This window comes from Podarcis liolepis (genome assembly GCF_965112155.1).
Source record: "Podarcis liolepis genome assembly, chromosome: 2".
In the NCBI taxonomy this organism is placed as follows: Eukaryota; Metazoa; Chordata; class Lepidosauria; order Squamata; family Lacertidae; genus Podarcis; species Podarcis liolepis.
This window is the reverse complement of record NC_139555.1, coordinates 23,135,095-23,153,223: the sequence shown is the minus strand read 5'-3', so window position 1 is coordinate 23,153,223 and position 18,129 is coordinate 23,135,095. Positions and strand designations below refer to the sequence as shown.

Genomic DNA, 18,129 nt, shown 5'->3' with positions numbered 1-18,129 from the left:
ATTCCCATGAGAGGCGATTGACTCTCCTTCCTTGGAGGTTTTTAAGCAGAGGTTGGATGGTCATCTGCCACGGACGCTTTAGCTTAGATTCCTGCATTGTAGGGGTTTGGACTAGATGACCCTTGGGTCCCTTCCAACTCTGAGATTCTATGATTCTATTAAATTTATTTTCATGAAGTAGGAGGAATGAGGCACCTCTAACTACCAAGCTGTTTCCCTGTATAAAATTGTACAAGCTTGAAAAGCTCATTTTAACAAAGTCTGCCCCTTTATTTTAAACTCATTAGTTATTTAGCCTGCAGAGTTCTCCCCCACAAGGACATGTCCTTTTTGGAGAAATCTTATTAGGCCCCAAGCTTTTGAGCCTATGATGTGGCTCACTGTTTGCTGTGGCAATGCTGTTGTACATCTTGTTGATATATTTTTCACTGAATGATTCATTCTTTTCATTTTGTTTTATGTTGTAATACCATGCAATGTAAACAGCAATTCTAACTGCAGGAACCTAAGAGGGATTTTAAAGGTCAGGCTGTCATTAAATCTCTCCATTTAGATGTTCTGAGATCAAGATATTACATTTCAGTCATATGTGATAATCTGAGTCTAAATCAGAAAGTTCTCTTCTTCAAGGAGACATTTGTGATTAGATTGATGATTTGTAGCATGCTAATGCTTAATGAAGTTGCTTTAGAGGCAAGATAACATGGGACAGAGAGAAGCAAGTGTTTTGAGCCCTACATATGCTTTGAGCATTATAGATCTCCCAACTGCATTTTTTAAAAACCATTTTAACGGAATTCTATGAGTTGTTCCCAATCCATTCATAGAATGAAGACTTCCATGGATGAGAGGCAGGCAATTGTAGCAATTTCTCTCTTTTTCATTAAGCCTCTACTCTACCTCCCATGGTGCTTTGGAGGGTTCCACTACACTTTGGAGCAGATTTGGGTATTTGTAGAGGGGAAAGGAATAAGCCAAATTCGTCTCCCTCTCCCTTCTGTTCATGGGATCTTTTGCTGACTTAAAGAGCCATCCTTGATCAAAAGGCCAGCCTAGGGCACAACTCGGCATGCTCTTGATTAATAATTGAACCCCATATTTTACATATTTTGTATTTAGTTCTTCCGCATATTTTTAAAATAATGAGGGTCATTGCTTAGGTCTATACCTCTGTTCTGTCTCAGACAGGTGTCCGTATGGTATTTTGTTGTTGTTAGTAATGCTTATTTTCTCTTAAGTCTTCTACATCTATAATAAAAAGAATTAAATCTGAAAAGGAAGACAACTTCCCACTATCTGCCTGTAGTAGAGTGCAAAATCTGCTTCTGCATTGGGAGCTTGCTCATTTTGCCACAGGGGAAGATGCAAAAGTTCATTTTTCAGCCATTATGGAGAAATTCACCCGGATTTTGAGATATAGTCACTCTACAAGTGAGTCTGTATGCAGACAGCTTCCCTGTTTTCCCTGAAAGCTTTATCACATAGCCTGAGTCACAGCAGTAGTATTTCTCAAGAAAGGTATAAATAAAGGTCTCACATCAGTTCCCTACTCCCATCGACCTTGCTTTCCCACACATGTTGACAGTGTACCTTCTTTGCAATTGTTTTCAAAATACACTTTATGGTCAGAATATCTTGTGTAGAAATCCTGGGCAGGCAGCTGGTGAGCATGTGTTGCCTCTGGATTTAGTGTGTGTGTTTATACACAAAAGGTAAAGGTAAAGGGACCCCTGACCATTAGGTCCAGTCGTGACCGACTCTGGGGTTGCGGCGCTCATCTCACTTTATTGGCCGAGGGAGCCGGCGTATAGCTTCCGGGTCATGTGGCCAGCATGACTAAGCCGCTTCTGGTGAACCAGAGCAGCGCCCGGAAACGCCGTTTACCTTCCTGCCGGAGCGGTACCTTTTTATCTACTTGCACTTTTTGGGGTGCTTTCGAACTGCTAGGTTGGCAGGAGCAGGGACCGAGCAACGGGAGCTCACCCCTTCGCGGGGATTTGAACTGCCGACCTTCTGATCGGCAAGTCCTAGGCTCTGTGGTTTAACCCACAGCACCACCCGCGTCCCATTTATAGACAAAGAACATGCCTAATACCCAAAAAGTCTCCATATGGAACTGTTCTGAATAAGAAGGAACATGGCTTGGCTAAAAGGGATTTATAGGTATCGTGCGTCCTGGTGTGTTGCTTAACAAGAAATTTCTTAAGTTTTCCGTAGACGTATAGTACAATATCTGAAAGGCCAAACCACGAAATTCCTTCTCCACGGAGGTATGCCTCTCACCTTCGTTGCATAGCTTCCTTCATATGCTGAAGATGCACCCATTTATCTTGGCTTTTGACACCTGAGATTTATATATTTTAGGACCCACCCTATGTAAATTGTTTAAACTGATTTTAAAATTGTAGTTTAATATTGTTGCAGCCTTCCCTTGGACCTTATTGTGAAGTGCCAGTAAATACTACTGCTGCTGCTGCTACTACTACTACTACTAACAATAATAATACATGGAAATATAATTTCTATGAAGTCTTAGTGGATGTTAGGACAGCATAATTATGAGGGTCATTAAAGGTTTCCCCTGACACACCTCCAGTTATCGTAGGAGGATAAAATTGCACATGTGTAATGATACATCTCTCCATAGGTAACGTGTTAATTTGTAGCTCTGAACTCCTAGCGGTTTCTCTGTTATGGGTGCTAATGTGGAGTAACCTCTGATAATGGAACCAGTTGAATTCAGAGTGGTTATCAGGTTCCTGTGCTTGAAAGGGTGCACACAACGGGAGACGTTCGATGAGATGAAAGGGACTTATGAGGAGGATGCCCCATAGTATGACATAGTCAAGCACTGGCATCATCAGTTCAAGTGTGGTCAGACTTTGGTGGAATAGCTCCCATTCCTGGGCGACCACAGTCTGCCATTGATGAAGACACCAGACACCATCTGGCAAATGTAGGCTGCCATTTTGGAGGATCGCTGCATAACCATTCGCCAATTAGCTGCAGATGTCAAGATCAGTGTGGGCTATATAGAAAAAATCATCCGTGACCATTTGCACATGGGAAAGGTGTCTGCACCGTGGGTTCCCCAGCTGCTGCTGCCTTTCCAGAAGCAGGCATGAGTCACATGCTCACGGGCTCTTTTGGCCATGTGTCACAAAAACCATGATGACTTCTTCGCCAGACTAATTACTCAGGACAAAACATGGGCCCATCATTATGACTCAGAGACTAAATCCCAGTCCAAACAATGGAAGCACTCTTGCCTCACCATCTCCAAAGTAGGTACGTGTCCAACTGTCAGTGGGCAAGGTCATGCTCATGGTCTTTTGGGACCAGTGTGGAGTAGTGATGATGGATTTCCTGGCAAAGGGTACCACAATTACCAGGACATACTATGCTTCACTGCTGCAGAAATTGCAGAAGGCCACCAAAATTGAGATGCATGGTATGCTGACCCAAGGTGTCTGCCTCCTGCAGGATAACACACCGGTTCACAGCTCGCATGTTGCTCAGACGGAAGCATGGTCCTGACACTATGAAATCCTCCCTCACCCTCCTTATTCTCCCGACCTCACACCATCTGACTTCCACTTCTTTCCAATCATGAAGTTATTTTTGACGGGCAGGCTTTTTCCAGACGATGAAATGCTGATTTCTGACGTCAAGTCGTGGCTTCTGGCGCAACCTTCCGACTTCCACAGACGAGGTCTCCATAGCTGCATAAAGTGATGGGAGAAGTGTTTGGCTCTTGCTGGTAGCTATGTAGAGAAGGACTAATAACTGTTCCCAGTTTTGTTTGCCTCAGTCCACGGCAAGTACGTGAGGGGAAATCTTTAATGAACACCCCTCGTATGTTTATTGTTGGACTATTCACTTCTTTCAAGGACTGCAATGATTTACACCAGTGTGGTGGATTCAGACATACGTAAATGAGTGAATATGATTTATTCTCATGTTGAGGACAGTGCGTTTCTAGATTAAATATTCATGCAGTTGGACAGTAAACCATTTTATCCTTTCCTCTTAACTGACTCCCCAGCCTCACTGAGCTGTGGATTATTATAAACTAGAAGCCTGCAGAGAATACAGGGACAGATGGATTTTAATCTGCCACTAATTTATATTTGCCACATAGCAGAGCTGATGTTGAGACAATAAAATAACGAGAGCTTTGACTTCTTAAACTCTTAGGTAAAGCTGGCATTGAGTTGTCTGCTAGTTTAAGTATTTTCCACCAAAGACATTAACAACCCAAAATAATGTATTTCAGCCAGAGCTAGTAAATTTGAGAAAAAGGAATTTGAGCTATGGGTCAAGAGTTACTTATTTGGATCAGTCTTCATACAGAAAGTAAGAGAACTGTATATTAACTTGTGGGAAATTATAAAGAAAATAAGCCAGCTTAATTATGAAAATCAATCTATTAATTAGTCAGTACATATGTAAATATTCTCCCCAAACAGGAATATTTTCAATTATATTTCTTCATTCACAGTCACCTATTGCACCTTGTACAGGCACCAAAACTCATTAGAATACTAATATCTGCCTTATTATGCCTGATTTGCATAAGAACTGAGATCCCATGTGTTCACGTTTAGTTCAGTGTTTCTATTTATACAAAACAGGATTTTTCCACTTCATCTTTTGGGTCTGGGCAATTAGGCTGAAAAGGACACTGTCATTCTAGTTGAGGACCAGATTTATGATTGGTTAAAAATAGTTATAAAAAAAGCTAAACCAATAGAAATAAAATGAGACAGATGCACCAAGCTCATCTATCTTAGGTTCTTGTCATAGGATCAATCACTGCCGTACCCATCTCTCATGCAGATCTTATTGCAAGCTTATTTCTCTGACACTGCTCAACTGTCCATATATTCCTTTTGTCCCAGATTTAATTGGGCATAAAAGCTGAAGGAATGAACTGTGTGTAGCTTTCATGCCACTTCTGAGGCTGGTGCCCTTTCTTGTAAGAACAACTGTATTCTATCTGAAAGAATCAAATGCAATTAATGAGTGCTTTCAAAAAAGATAATAAGGGATGCAAAAAAATATAAACAATCCTGAATTCACCATCTGTAACTCAAATGCAAACAAATCAAAATTATCAAACCTAGACAACATCTAAAAAAGCAGAGACATCACCTTGCCAACAAAGGTCCATATAGTTAAAGCTATGGTTTTCCCAGTAGTGATGTATGGAAGTGAGAGCTGGACCATAAAGAAGGCTGATCGCTGAAGAATTGATGCTTTTGAATTATGGTGCTGGAGGAGACTTTTGAGAGTTCCATGGACTGCAAGAAGATCAAACCTCTCCATTCTTAAGGAAATCAGCCCTGGGTGCTCACTGGAAGGACAGATCCTGAAGCTGAGGCTCCAATACTTTGGCCACCTCATGAGAAGAGAAGACTCCCTGGAAAAGACCCTGATGTTGGGAAAGATTGAGGGCACAAGGAGAAGGGGATGGCAGAGGATGAGATGGTTGGACAGTGTTCTCGAAGCTACCAGCATGAGTTTGACCAAACTGCGGGAGGCAGTGGAAGACAGGAGTGCCTGGTGTGCTCTGGTCCATGGGGTCACAAAGAGTCGGACACGACTAAACAACTAAACAACAACAACATCCCCAGACAATACCAGTAGTGACAGTAGTGTCCCAGAATTTGTAAAACTGGTAAAGAAAGTTACATCAATATGTTGCTTCATCTACACCTAGATGAGAAATCTTAAGAGGGTACCAGACTTCTTGTTGTACTACAACATTCTTCATTTGAGAAATAGCCACCTTTCAATTGAAAGCTTTGCAGCAACGTGTGATTATTTACTGAAGAGAGATACACAGAGGGCTTATGTTGAAAGACAGCAGTTGGATAAAGCATAACATCCAACTTTGGGATAAATCCTTTTGCATTAAAGGTTTGGGCTAAGTGGAGAAAGATTTTGGCCACTGACATTTCCCCTGTGTCTAGTTTCCCCAAGCAGGATTTTTTAAACAAGGTAATCTGCGTAAGTGCTGCAGTTTTGCCCAAAATAAATGACGGTTGGTGATTGCAAAGTCACTGCAGCATTTTCTCGGCAGTGGCGCCCAGATTGTAGAGCAGCTTGCCTAGGGAGGTGTGTGTTTGGGCCTTGACAGCTTGCCTTTCAACAGGCGTCGAAGATGACAATATTTTAGCAAGCCTTCCAATTCTGCCTCTGATGTCTTAACTGCTGCTTCTTTCTCTTCTTTTGTTGCTACATCTCTTATTTTGTGTTGTATGATCTGTAAGTTTGCAGTACACTTTGGTCAAAACTGTATAGAAACTATTTATATAAATCAAAGATTGTGTCTAAAAGGTATACAAAGTAGCTAATTGTAAAGTTAATATTTGGCAGCTCTGGCTACATAAAAGAATCTGCTGCCTTTTCCTCTCATCATGCAGTCAGTCCAGCATTAGCATTCCATGCTTCTAGTAAACGTAAAGGGACCCCTGACCGTTAGGTCCACTCGTGGCCGACTCTGGGGTTGCAGCGCTCATCTCACTTTATTGGCCGAGGCGAACCAGAGCAGCGCACAGAAACGCTGTTTACCTTCCCGCCGGAGCGGTCCCTATTTATCTACTTGCACTGGTGTGCTTTCAAATTGCTAGGTTGGCAGGAGCAGGGACTGAGCAACGGGAGCTCACCCCGTCACGGGGATTCGAACCGCCAACCTTCTGATCGGCAAGCCCTAGGCTCTGTAGCTTAGACCACAGCGCCACCCGCTAATTAGTCATCACATCCCAGCAACCCTAGACAACTGCCTCTCCATGTGTGTAGTAGTAATCACATAGGACATGTTTTAAGTTGCTGCTGTGTGTTTGCATTGGGGGCCTGTTTTCAATGACTGGGGAGCATCTGTTCATCTTCCAACAGAGCAGCCAAAGCAGTTTCTCTGCCAAAACCAGGCCAACATGCTGACTGAAATGGATCTAGAAAACCAGTTTTCTCCAAGAGCGCTTGGATCGGGTCCACGGCCACCCGCTTAAAAGTCTTGCCCAAGAAGGGAAGATTGCCAACAGGACAGTAGTTTCTTAGATTTTCAGAATCCAGGCGGGTTTCTTGAGGTGTGAATTTACCACTGCCTTGTTCAAGCAGGTAGGGACCACCCCCTCCATTAATCACCTCCCTGGCCCAGCCACCTCTCCCATCCCTGCTAGTTTTTATCAGCCAAGAGGTGCAAGGGTCCACAGTGCAAGTGGTTTGCCCTGTCAGATCCAAACACCTTGCCCATAAACTCATCCGACACAACAGGACCAGATATCCCTTGAGATTCATTTGCTTGTAACAGCAGAGTCAAGATCAGGCATAGGCAGACTGGGCCCTCCAGATATTTTTTTGGCCTACAACTCCCATGATCCCTAGCTAACAAAACAGGAGGTCAGGGATGATGGGAGTTGTAGTTTCAAAACATCTGGAGGGCCGAATTTGCCTAGCCTTGTGGATGCAAGCGATTTTATCCTCAAAATATTTTGCAAACTAGTCACAGCGAGCTACCATTGGTTCTGCAAGGCTCTTCAGGCCAGCCTGTAAGAGACTCCACACTATCCAGAAAAGCTCGTGAGGATGCAATGGAGGCAGCCTTCTTTGCTGCCTTCATTGCAGGTAGGTAGGCTCAATGATTAGCCCTAACCAATGTTAACAGTCCCTTTCTTTCATTGCTTTTTTCTGCTCATTGCCAACCCATAGCTTGTATATTAACTTTGCTTTAGAACTCAGATCATGATTTGAGCTTCCAGACATTTAGACAATCAATAGTACAGAGCAGCCTGTGGGCTCACCAAACCACAATGTGTAAAGCTGTTTGTCTGCTTTAGTTTTCCATTTGCACTGCAAATCATTACTTAGAACAGTCTGTCTGCTTTGAAAGCAACAAAGGATCTTGTTGCACCTTAAAGATTAACAGATTTATTGTGCCATAAGCTTTTCACATTTTGTGCATGGAGGCTTATGCCATCAAAAACTTGTTAGGGCACTTCCAGACTGTCAACTGGTTTTGGGTGGGATTCAATCACATAATGGCAAAATCAGGTTGTGTAATGAAAGTTGATTCGGTGCTCTTGCGTAACAAACTCCTAAGTTCCAAAACTGGACTTTTTGTCATAAGGATAGTGAGGATTAACAATTGCTTGAGACACAATGAACGCTCACGACATATGGGACATCTTATAACTTCTTTGAAAACTGTGCAAACAAATTCTTAATAAACAGGTCATCTGGAAGGGAGCTGTAGATCTTTCTACCTTTTGCCTTAATTCCTCACATCTTACTACTGTTATTAATGCAGTAATACTTTGCCCAGCTCTGTTGCAATCCTACATCTGCTAACTTCAATCATGTGCCCTCAACATAAAAATAGTTAAACCAGAGCTAAATTTGAACTATTCAAACAGTTTATTGTAAAAATATGATATTTTGGTTAGGGAATATGACATACAACAATAGTTCGTGTTGGCCCTTGGCTTTTTCTCCCCATTTATGGAGGTTAAATTTGGTTTGACTAACATTACGAGAAAGCTCCTGAATTGTCTTCTGCACAGGGCTGCCAACCTGAATAAAAAATGGGGGGGGGCAGGTAACCCCACACAATCAATTTCCCACATGGTCTAGTCCTTCCCCTGCCTATCCCCTTAATATCCTTAAGAGGGTCTCATCTCCAGTCTTCCCACTCCTGGAAGTAGGAAGACAGAAAAGGTCCTCCTTTCCTTCCACTCTGCAGTTTTAATCTGAAAATCTTAGGTGCAGTACTGCGCCCAGAGCTCAGAAACTGCTCGCGCTGATGAAATTCCCTGTCACAAAATGCGCCTAGAACACTGGGAGTTTCAAACACTGAGAGCGACATAACCTCACCCTGGAACAAAGGACCAAGGGATTCTGATTCCAAAAGGGAAGCCCTCCAATCTGTCTGACACATAATGCACTGCCTGGTGCTGAGTGCGTTTTAGTGATACACAACATAATATTTAATAACAGCACTCTTCTTTTGGAGCCAGGCTATTAGAAGACCACAAGTGCTCCTTGTAAATAGAGCCTTGGTTTGTCTCAGGCAATAATGCAGAAGATGGATAATTCCCACTCTAATATATATGTTTTGGCCTATTGTGTTGATGTCAAATGAAGCCAGACTCTGGATGGACACTCTAAAGCGTTTTTATCTCTTGGCGCTAAGTAAAATAAGCTGTGAGAGGCACACAATGGAGAAAGTGGATTTAGCATCCTTTGGAGCCTTTTAGGGGATATGACTTCTAATTGTGCATTCTCTTTGTGTCACCGGGAAACACAAGGCTAGCAAATGTAACCTTTAAGCAGCAGGGATAGAACAGCTGCATAAATTGTTAAATGTCACATAAAGCATTGTCAAAGCAAAGCACAGCCAGTTCTTTTCTTTAATCTGGATTTATTTATAACATAAAAAACGACGATAAAACAAGATTCTATTCCCAATTACAAGCAGCAGGGAGAGGTAGAATCACTGGGTAATTCATCCAAGTGCATCAGAATTCAGCTGCCTCTCCCACCCCTACCTGGCCACCATTACCCGTGTAGGAAGGAGAGACCTAGTTCACAGCTAATAGCAGAGGAAAAGCCAGAGGGTGAGCACACTTTAGTGCATATCTGTCAGGACATGTAAGTGTTAGAAAACTGTGGAAAGGACTGGGGAGTCCCACCACACATAAACTAGCAACTTGGCACATCAGAAGTTCTCTGGCATCTGGTCTGGGGATTTAGGACAAGTTGTGGCAAGAAGAGATGTGATAGCAGTGGCAGTAGTGGCAGGATTAACATGTTGAAGGGATATAGGTTATGGATTACAAACCTGCCCCATCCACCTTTAATTTCCCTTGATTCTCATTCCTGGATACTGCTGTGAGGGAGAAGATGCTTGGAGAAGGGGTCACGGTGTATGGACCCAGTATTGGTTGCAAGTACAGCTTAGTGGTCTGCCAGTTCCATAGTATCTAAGATAGTCTAATGAGGCTTGGTGGCAGCTAGGCATGGCTTCAACCAGTTTTCTCTGGTGGTGTCCTATGGTTCACCAGAATATGGAGAAAAGCACTCAAGTCAGCATGTGGATCAACCTTTTAAGTAGGTAGGAAATGTGTGGAGTGCAATGGAGAAACTTGGCAGATTGTTAATTTCCCAACCCCAATTTAAATTCTCTTTGCCTTATGCATAGACCTGTATAACTGAAGGAACGTCACCACCTCCATGGCACTGAGGGCCAGTTCCGAGGGCCATCTGGCAGTTCCCTCACTGCGAGAAGTGAAGCTACAGGGAACCAGGAAGAGGGCCTTCTCTGTAGTGGCACCTTCCCATCAGATGTCAAACAGATAAATGACTGCACAGCTTTCTGAAGACTTCAGAACTCAGCCCTGTATCGGGATGTTTTAATGTTTGATGTTTTGCTGTGTTTTTATTGGGGAGAGGTTGGGGCAACCCAGTCAGATGGGTGGTGTATAAGTATTACTATTATTATTATTATTATTATTAGTAGTAGTAGTAGTAGTAGTATTAACACCATATATTTATCAAGGTGGGTTGTCTTCTGTCTGTGTATTCCCACACTTTTTATGCAATTGGCTAGCAGCTCTTGTCCTTCCTTCAAATATGACTGGTCAGCAGGGAAGGAGTGCAGTTGACTCACAACTTAAAATTAAAATGTTTAAATTACGCGATGTCAGCTTTGCATGGTTGACAACCAGCTGGTTGGAATCACACAACTGATTGCGCAGAAGGCTGAGAGCGTAAAAGCTCTTTTGGTGCAGGGTTTTCCCAACACAGAAAGAGCTTTTGAGCTCTCAGAGTTGCTTATCAAGCTCTGTTGAGATCTTGCAGGAACTCGGCACTCCCCCTGGGACTCTCAGTATACTCTCAGGGTAGTATATGAACAAATACGTTTTACATATTTGAATATAGGAGGAGGTTATATGTAAATCAATGATTATCTAATTGTCCCTTTCTGTCGAAATTGCTTCCCTCCCTCCTACATCCTCTTGTGTACATTCACTACACCCAGGAGATGGACTAGATTGCTCTCCAAGCTTAAAACCTATTCCGAAATCTATGCCTACCAATTGCTGTATAACATTTTTCCTTTACAGAGTGCCTATGAAGCATTTTCTAGTCATAAAGGCCAGAATAGGCATAAAATGAGAGTTTCTCTAGGAATGCTGTTGCTATGCTCAAACAGCTTATGCAAATAGACTCCCCGTAACCGCTGGAAAACAGCTCATGAGAGCTGGGGAGGGCCTCCTGGAATGATATATGGAGTTTTTGGGGGGACCATAGTAGGACGGGAAAATCAGCAGGTATTGGGTGGAGACACCTTCTACCAGCAAGAACATTTAAAGCCTTGTGTGGTAGATTTAACAGAGAATCAGCCCTGCTCATGTAACATATCTCAATGAGTAGACAGCAAGGGTGTCGGATTGTGACTGGCGACCTCCCTCTCCTACCATCCACACGTTCTTCCAAAGTTCTGCGCAAGCTCTGGATTCTTGATTGGAGACACTGCAAGATGCTGTACCTAATTGTGCCCCAATTACGGGTACAGTGCCTAGGGCTATGCAGATTATAAACAGGGTTCAGAAAAAGTTATACTCCCTCTGAAAGAGTGGGTACGTTGCTTGGGGGTACTCCTGGATCCTTTGCTATATCTTGAAGCTCTAGTGGCCTCGGTGACACAGAGTGCTTTCTATCGGCTTCGGCTGGTGGCCCAGTTGCGCCTCTTTTTGGATAGGGCTAACTCAGCTTCTGTTGTCTGTGCTCTGATAACCTGTAGGTAGGATTACTGGAAGGCATTATATATAGGGCTGCCTCTTTAGATGGTTTAGAAACTTCAGCTGGTGCTGAATTTGGCAGCTGGTGAGACTTGCCACCTCACGACACTCACAGAAACATTGAAATCAATTCATATGATTCTACTTTTTTGTCTAATTAGCATTCCACTCAAAATGAGACCTTGAATTGACTTTGAGCTACTCTGTGTTTCTCATGCTCACGAATAACCACTTTGTTGTTTGCTCAGATGGTAACTGAACTCCAATCAACGGGTTTTTTTAATATAATTGAAATTGATTACCCGAAGCACGATTTAGAACAATAGGCTTTGCAAAAATTGCCTTGTTGAAAGCTAGAGCAAAGTAAAACATTACTTTTATCTCTTAGACTATATCTGTAAAAAAAAAAAAAAAGCTTTGTTCTTTTTCAAAGCAGATGGCTCTTCTTTCTTTAACAGAAAAGAAAAAGATTACACACAGTTCACAGTATAGGTCCACAAATACAGTTGCCCCTGGCAACCATAAATTTAATTCTTGTAACCAGCAAAGAAAACTTTCAGTATATTTCACTATAGGAGTAAAAGGTAAAGGGAACACCTGACCATTAGGTCCAGTCATGGCCAACTCTGGGGTTGCGGTGCTCATCTCGCTTTACTGAACAAGGGAGCCGGCGTACAGCTTCTGGGTCATGTGGCCAGCATGTGGAACGCCCTCCCACCAGGTGTCAAAGAGAACAACAACTACCAGACTCTTAGAAGACATCTGAAACAGGCAGCCCTGTTTAGGGAAGCTTTTAATGTTTGATGTATCACAGTATTTTAATATTTTTTTGGAAGCCGCCCAGAGTGGCTGGGGAAGCCCAGCCAGATGGGCGGGGTATAAATAATAAATTATTATTATTATTATTATTATTATTATTATTATTATTATTATTATTATTGATATGACTAAGCCACTTCTGGCGAACCAGAGCAGCGCACGGAAACGCTATTTACCTTCCCGCTGGAGCGGTACCTATTTATCTACTTGCACTTTGACATGCTTTCGAACTGCTAAGTTGGCTGGAGCAGGGACCAAGCAACGGGAGCTCACCCCTTCGCGGGGATTTGAACCGCCAACCTGCTGGTCGGCAAGTCCTAGGCTCTGTGGTTTAACCCACAGCACCACCTGTGTCCCTCACTATAGGAGTAATATGGTTTTAAAAGTTGGCAGTACCAGTGGGAGGTAGAGGTTGCCTCTTACCAGCTGGCACCCGGCTTTCAGTCATGGGTTGGTGGGAGAATACTGCTGTTGTTTGCATCCATCTGTCTCAAGAGACAAGGCAGTGTGCCTCTGGAGGTGAAGTGGAACCACTGCGTTAGCAGCACCAAAGTGAGCTCCGCAGGGTGCAAGCCTGGACAGTATGTATGGAGGTCCTGAGCTTCCCAGATAACAAGACACACACACACACACACACACACACACACCCTGGCCTTCTTTATGTGGTCCACAGGGATAGCAGAGCAATACGTTTGGCACTAGCTTGGTTGCAGAAGTTGCCAGGAGGAAGGGCATACAAAGCGCCATCCAACTGTCTTAGGGACTCCACTTTGGATTTGTATAGGGTTTACCCCTTAGCCTTTTCTTCTCCCAAAAATGTCCCTCAAGGCAGTTGAGGTACAGTGGTACCTCGGGTTACATACGCTTCAGGTTACATACGTTTCAGGTTACAGACTCCACTAATGCAGAAATAGTACCTCGGGTTAAGAATTTTGCTTCAGGATGAGGACAGAAATCGTGCTCCGGTGGTGTGGCGGCAGCAGGAGGCCCCATTAGCTAAAGTGGTGCTTCAGGTTAAGAACAGTTTCAGGTTAAGAACGGACGTCCGGAATGAATTAAGTACTTAACCCGAGGTACCACTGTATAGTATAAGAGTTTTCCTTCTCCTAGATGGGCTGCCTTCCCAGGGTTGAGGAGCCCCATCTGCCCCTCACTTCCCTCTACAGCAGGCTTCCTCAACCTCGGCTCTCCAGATGACTACAATTCCCATCATCCCTGACCACTTGTCCTGCTAGCTAGGGATCATGGAAGTTGTAGGCCAAAAACATCTGGAGGGCCGAGGTTGAGGAAGCCTGCTCTACAGCATGTGCAGAAGCCTCCTTCTTGACCATTCGACCCGCTGTTGGTCTCATCCGCTCAATCCGCTGGAACTTGTCTTCTTATGCAGGTGTACGCCGTCTCTGTGTCCCCAAAGGACTCCGGAGTTCAGATTTTCTTTTTATATTTTGCTTTGAGGGGTTATGTTTTTTGTTTTGTTTTTGGAAGTCAGTGAATAATGAACTTTGCAAATTTGTGAGTGTTTGTTGTTGTTTAGTCGTTTAGTCATGTCTGACTCTTCGTGACCCCATGGACCAGAGCACGCCAGGCACTCCTGTCTTCCACTGTCTCCTGCAGTTTGGTCAAACTCATGCTGGTAGCTTCGAGAACACTGTCCAACCATCCATCTCGTTCTCTGTTGTCCCTTTCTTCTTGTGCCCTCAATCTTTCCCAACATCAGGGTCTTTTCCAGGGAGTCTTTTCTTCTCATGAGGTGGCCAAAGTATTGGAGCCTCAGCTTCAGGATCTGTCCTTCCAGTGAGCACCCAGGGCTGATTTCCTTAAGAATGGAGAGGTTTGATCTTCTTGCAGTTCATTGTGAGTGTTTAGCTTTAACCTATTTTGACTAATGTTGGATATTACCCTGTAGATCATTATTTTTTTCTACAAAGCCCTGTCTGTGCAGTTTTGTGGGAAATATGTAAATGTCCAAGTATTCTTTTAACTGTAAAAACAATTTTACAATTGTTTTTTTTAAGCTTGTAATTTTTAAACAGTTGAAATATCTTCAGTTTAAAGGGGTAAAACATTTCTTGCATTCATATGAACTTTGAATTCACCTGACACACGTCTCCTTAGCAGATTCCTGTCATTCCTCCTTTTTTATTTCTTGAATTTTGGCTACAAATGGAATGCAATTAGAGATGCATTATTCACCAGTGGCATGACCAGGCACTCTTGCAGTACTTAAATTTGAGAAATATTTTTCAGCTTCAGAGAAGAAGAGGAAAGAATTAAGGTCCAAATTAGGCATGTTATTGGCGATCTTTTTTGTTTCAAACCAGGTCTGCTTCAATTACTTATAAAGTAGAGGGCTGGGACATTTTTAGAGCAAAAGTAGATAAGGATGATTAACTCTTCCCCCCTTTATCTCGGTCTTCTCTCTTCATATATTTCTTTCCTCAGCCAATCTGTTTCATCTGGGTGGAAAAGTATTTGAGGGAAGACCTAACAAGGAAGTGATAGATGTAGGAGGGCTCTTCTCTTCTCATTTGCTTGTGCCCCCTTTGCTCTAAAAATATAATTTATTTATTTCATAAAATTTGTACACTGTTTGATTGTAAAACAATAACAACATGAAAGCGGGTTACAAAATGATAAAACAAGAAAATCAAGAAAACATGGTTTAAAATATATGAAAAGTTAAAATACTAAAATACATGTGTACACACAGAGAGAGAGAGGGAGAGAGAGAGAGAGAGAGAGAGAGAGAGAGAGAGAGACTTTCCTGGAAAGGGAACAAAAGTGAAATAAGTCTGATTCTTCCATCTCTCTAAAAATTATAGAACAATAATGCGTATAGTACAGTTTCTGATTTTTCAGTACCATACAGATATACACAATTTGCATATGGAATGCCATTAATTAATCCTTCCAAAGAAGCTGACACAATGACATCTATGTCAATTAATGTACAGCTAATGTATAGTCTGGGACAAATAACAATCTCCAGTAATTAGCTCATCCCTCTTGCGGTTATTGATGTTTCATCCTCGGGAGTGAATAGTTGCTCTCTTGATGAAGGGAGCTCTCCATGTTTCTCAGTGTAATTTCTACCATGGCTTAAAGGATGGAAGGGAGCAGATGTTGCAAGTACATGAGAAATTGGCAAGTACATGCCAATTTGGAAGAGAAGTGGGCTAGCTTCAGGCCAGAGCCTTGTAGCTCTACCCATTAATTGCTTTTCCATTTTTTTGTTGCTTGCTAGCAGTATGCTGGTGTGTTTGTTTTTTAACCACAATTCACATGGGAAAGGGGCGACAAGAAGTTTTCCCCAAATTGGAAAAGTAATTCTGCAGAAATTGTCAAGGGGAAAGCCCTTCTTCATGCAGCACATAGTTAAACTATGGAACTCACTCCCACAGGAGGCCACCAACTTCAGTGGTTTTTTAAAAGGATTTGACAAATTAATGGAGGAGAAATGTAAAAAAAAGTAAAGGACCCCTGGACAGTGAAGTCCAGTCGGAGGTGACTACATTAATACCTCTGGTTACTCCTTGCGTCTTCCTTCTGAATGCGTTGGGTAACGAGCTCTGCTAACCTGGAAGTAGGTGCTCCTGGAAGCAAACTTTGTCCCAGGATGTGAGCGGAAGTCGAGCGTTGGAGCCAGGCCCCATTAGCGAAAGCGCGCTTCAGGTTAAGAATGGTTTCATGTTACGAACAGGCCTCCGGAGCAAATTAAGTTCATAACTGGAGGTACCACTGTATAGGGTTGCGGCGGTCATCTCGATTTCAGGCCGAGGGAGCTGGTGTTTGTCCACAGACAGCTTACCGGGTCATGGGGCCTTCATGGCGCAACAGAACACCGTGACAGAATCCAGATCCCATGGAAACACCGTTTACCTTCGTGCCACAGCAGTACCTATTTATCTACTTGCACTGGCATGCTTTGAGCTGCTGGGTTGGCAGAAGCTGGGACAGAGTAACGGGAGCTCACCCCATCACGGGGATTCGAACCACCAGCCTTTCGATCGGCAAGCCCAAGAGGCTCAGTGGTTTTAGACTTCAGCGCCACCCGCATCCAATGGAGAAGAATAAGGTTATAAATGACTACTAGCCATGATGGCTACACTCTGCCTTCATAGTTGGAGGCAGTAATACTTCTAGATACCAGAAGCCACAGGAAGAAGGAGTGCTCTTGTGTTCGGGTCTTAATTGCAGGCTTCCCCACAGGTATCTAAGCTGTCACTGTGAGAACAGGATGCTGGACGAGATGGGGCCTGATCCAGCAAGCTTTACGTGTATTATTGTGATGGAAATTTGGCGTGGTTCTTACCTCATCAGTGTTACAAGGTGGCTGAAGTGTATATGTTTGTATTCTTCATTTAAACGTTTTTTTTAAAAAAAGTTTGTAACCTTTGCGTTGTTCTCCACAGCCTCATTCGCTGCCCATATTTCACTTTGGGGCTGCTGAGGATGATGTGATTAAAACAAAAACAAAAACTTGACTTGGAATAACTTGGAACAGATTTTTACATTGCCCTAATTAGGCTATTCCCAGTCCTGTTATACCTCACAGCACCCCCTCCACCTTTTGCAGAACACTCAGGGGGTTTTAAATAGTTCTTTAAAAGGCTGCAGTGGAAGTGATACTATATATCTCCCCTCCAAGCCAGATGCTGGGGGGGGGGGCAGGGCAGTGCTTAGCTTTTCCTCCCTCCTCCCTAAACCCATCTTCTAGGGTGGTTTTTGTGTGTGTGTGGGAGGAACCTTCCGGAACATGAAGTTCCCTTCCCTGCCATCCTGAAGCTGCCTCCGGAGCAGGGAAGGTTCCCGGTTTAAAAATTATTCTAATTGTAGGCTTTGTCACAAAACCACAAGGATGTCTTGCAGAAAACGCTGGTGCTTCACTCGGTGCTGACACTAAATACACACAGGCTCAGTTAAAGGCATATCCAGGCATGCTGATCGGCAGCTACGTCCTGTAGCCTTGAGCCTCCTCCTCTGAGCTGGCTAAATAAGAGTTACAGAGGGCTTTAAAAAAAAAAAAAAGAGCAAGAATGCATTTACAGACAGGCTCAGGTGAACAACCTATAAATCTTCCTTGTAGATGTTTTTCAGTAAATCATTCTGAGAACCAAAGGGTACATTGAACCCCCTGAACTGAATGTCATGCCTCCCTTTGCTGCAGATGCAGCTTGGACTTTTTCTCCCTCGCGTCTCCGTGTCTCTCCCTTCCACAAATCTCTTTTTACTGTGGAAGGTACCCATGGTCAGGAACGCCTTTGCTCTCCCCTGTGAAAGGTTGCAGGGCATGCAGATATCTTGCGTGCTGCCCGGCCTCTTCCATTTCCATTCCTGTGGCAATGTCTGGGACCAGTAGGAGAGTATGTAGCATTGGCTGCAGAAAGGAGCACTGTTTTTTGGGGGGGGAGCACACCCTGTGGCAGAAAGCACTGAAAAATGGCGAGGCACCAGCAGAGTCCCCCAAGGGGCCCAGCTGCCAGTCAGGAGCTGGCGTAGCGAGAAA

The 18,129-nt window shown here is 43.4% G+C and overlaps 1 protein-coding gene across 3 annotated transcripts in view; it reads left to right on the top strand.

Moving 5' to 3' along the window:
- Positions 1-18,129, top strand: part of PITPNC1 (phosphatidylinositol transfer protein cytoplasmic 1) — a 132,898-nt gene that overhangs the window by 47,091 nt on the left and 67,678 nt on the right. The gene's annotated exons all lie outside the window — the stretch shown is intronic.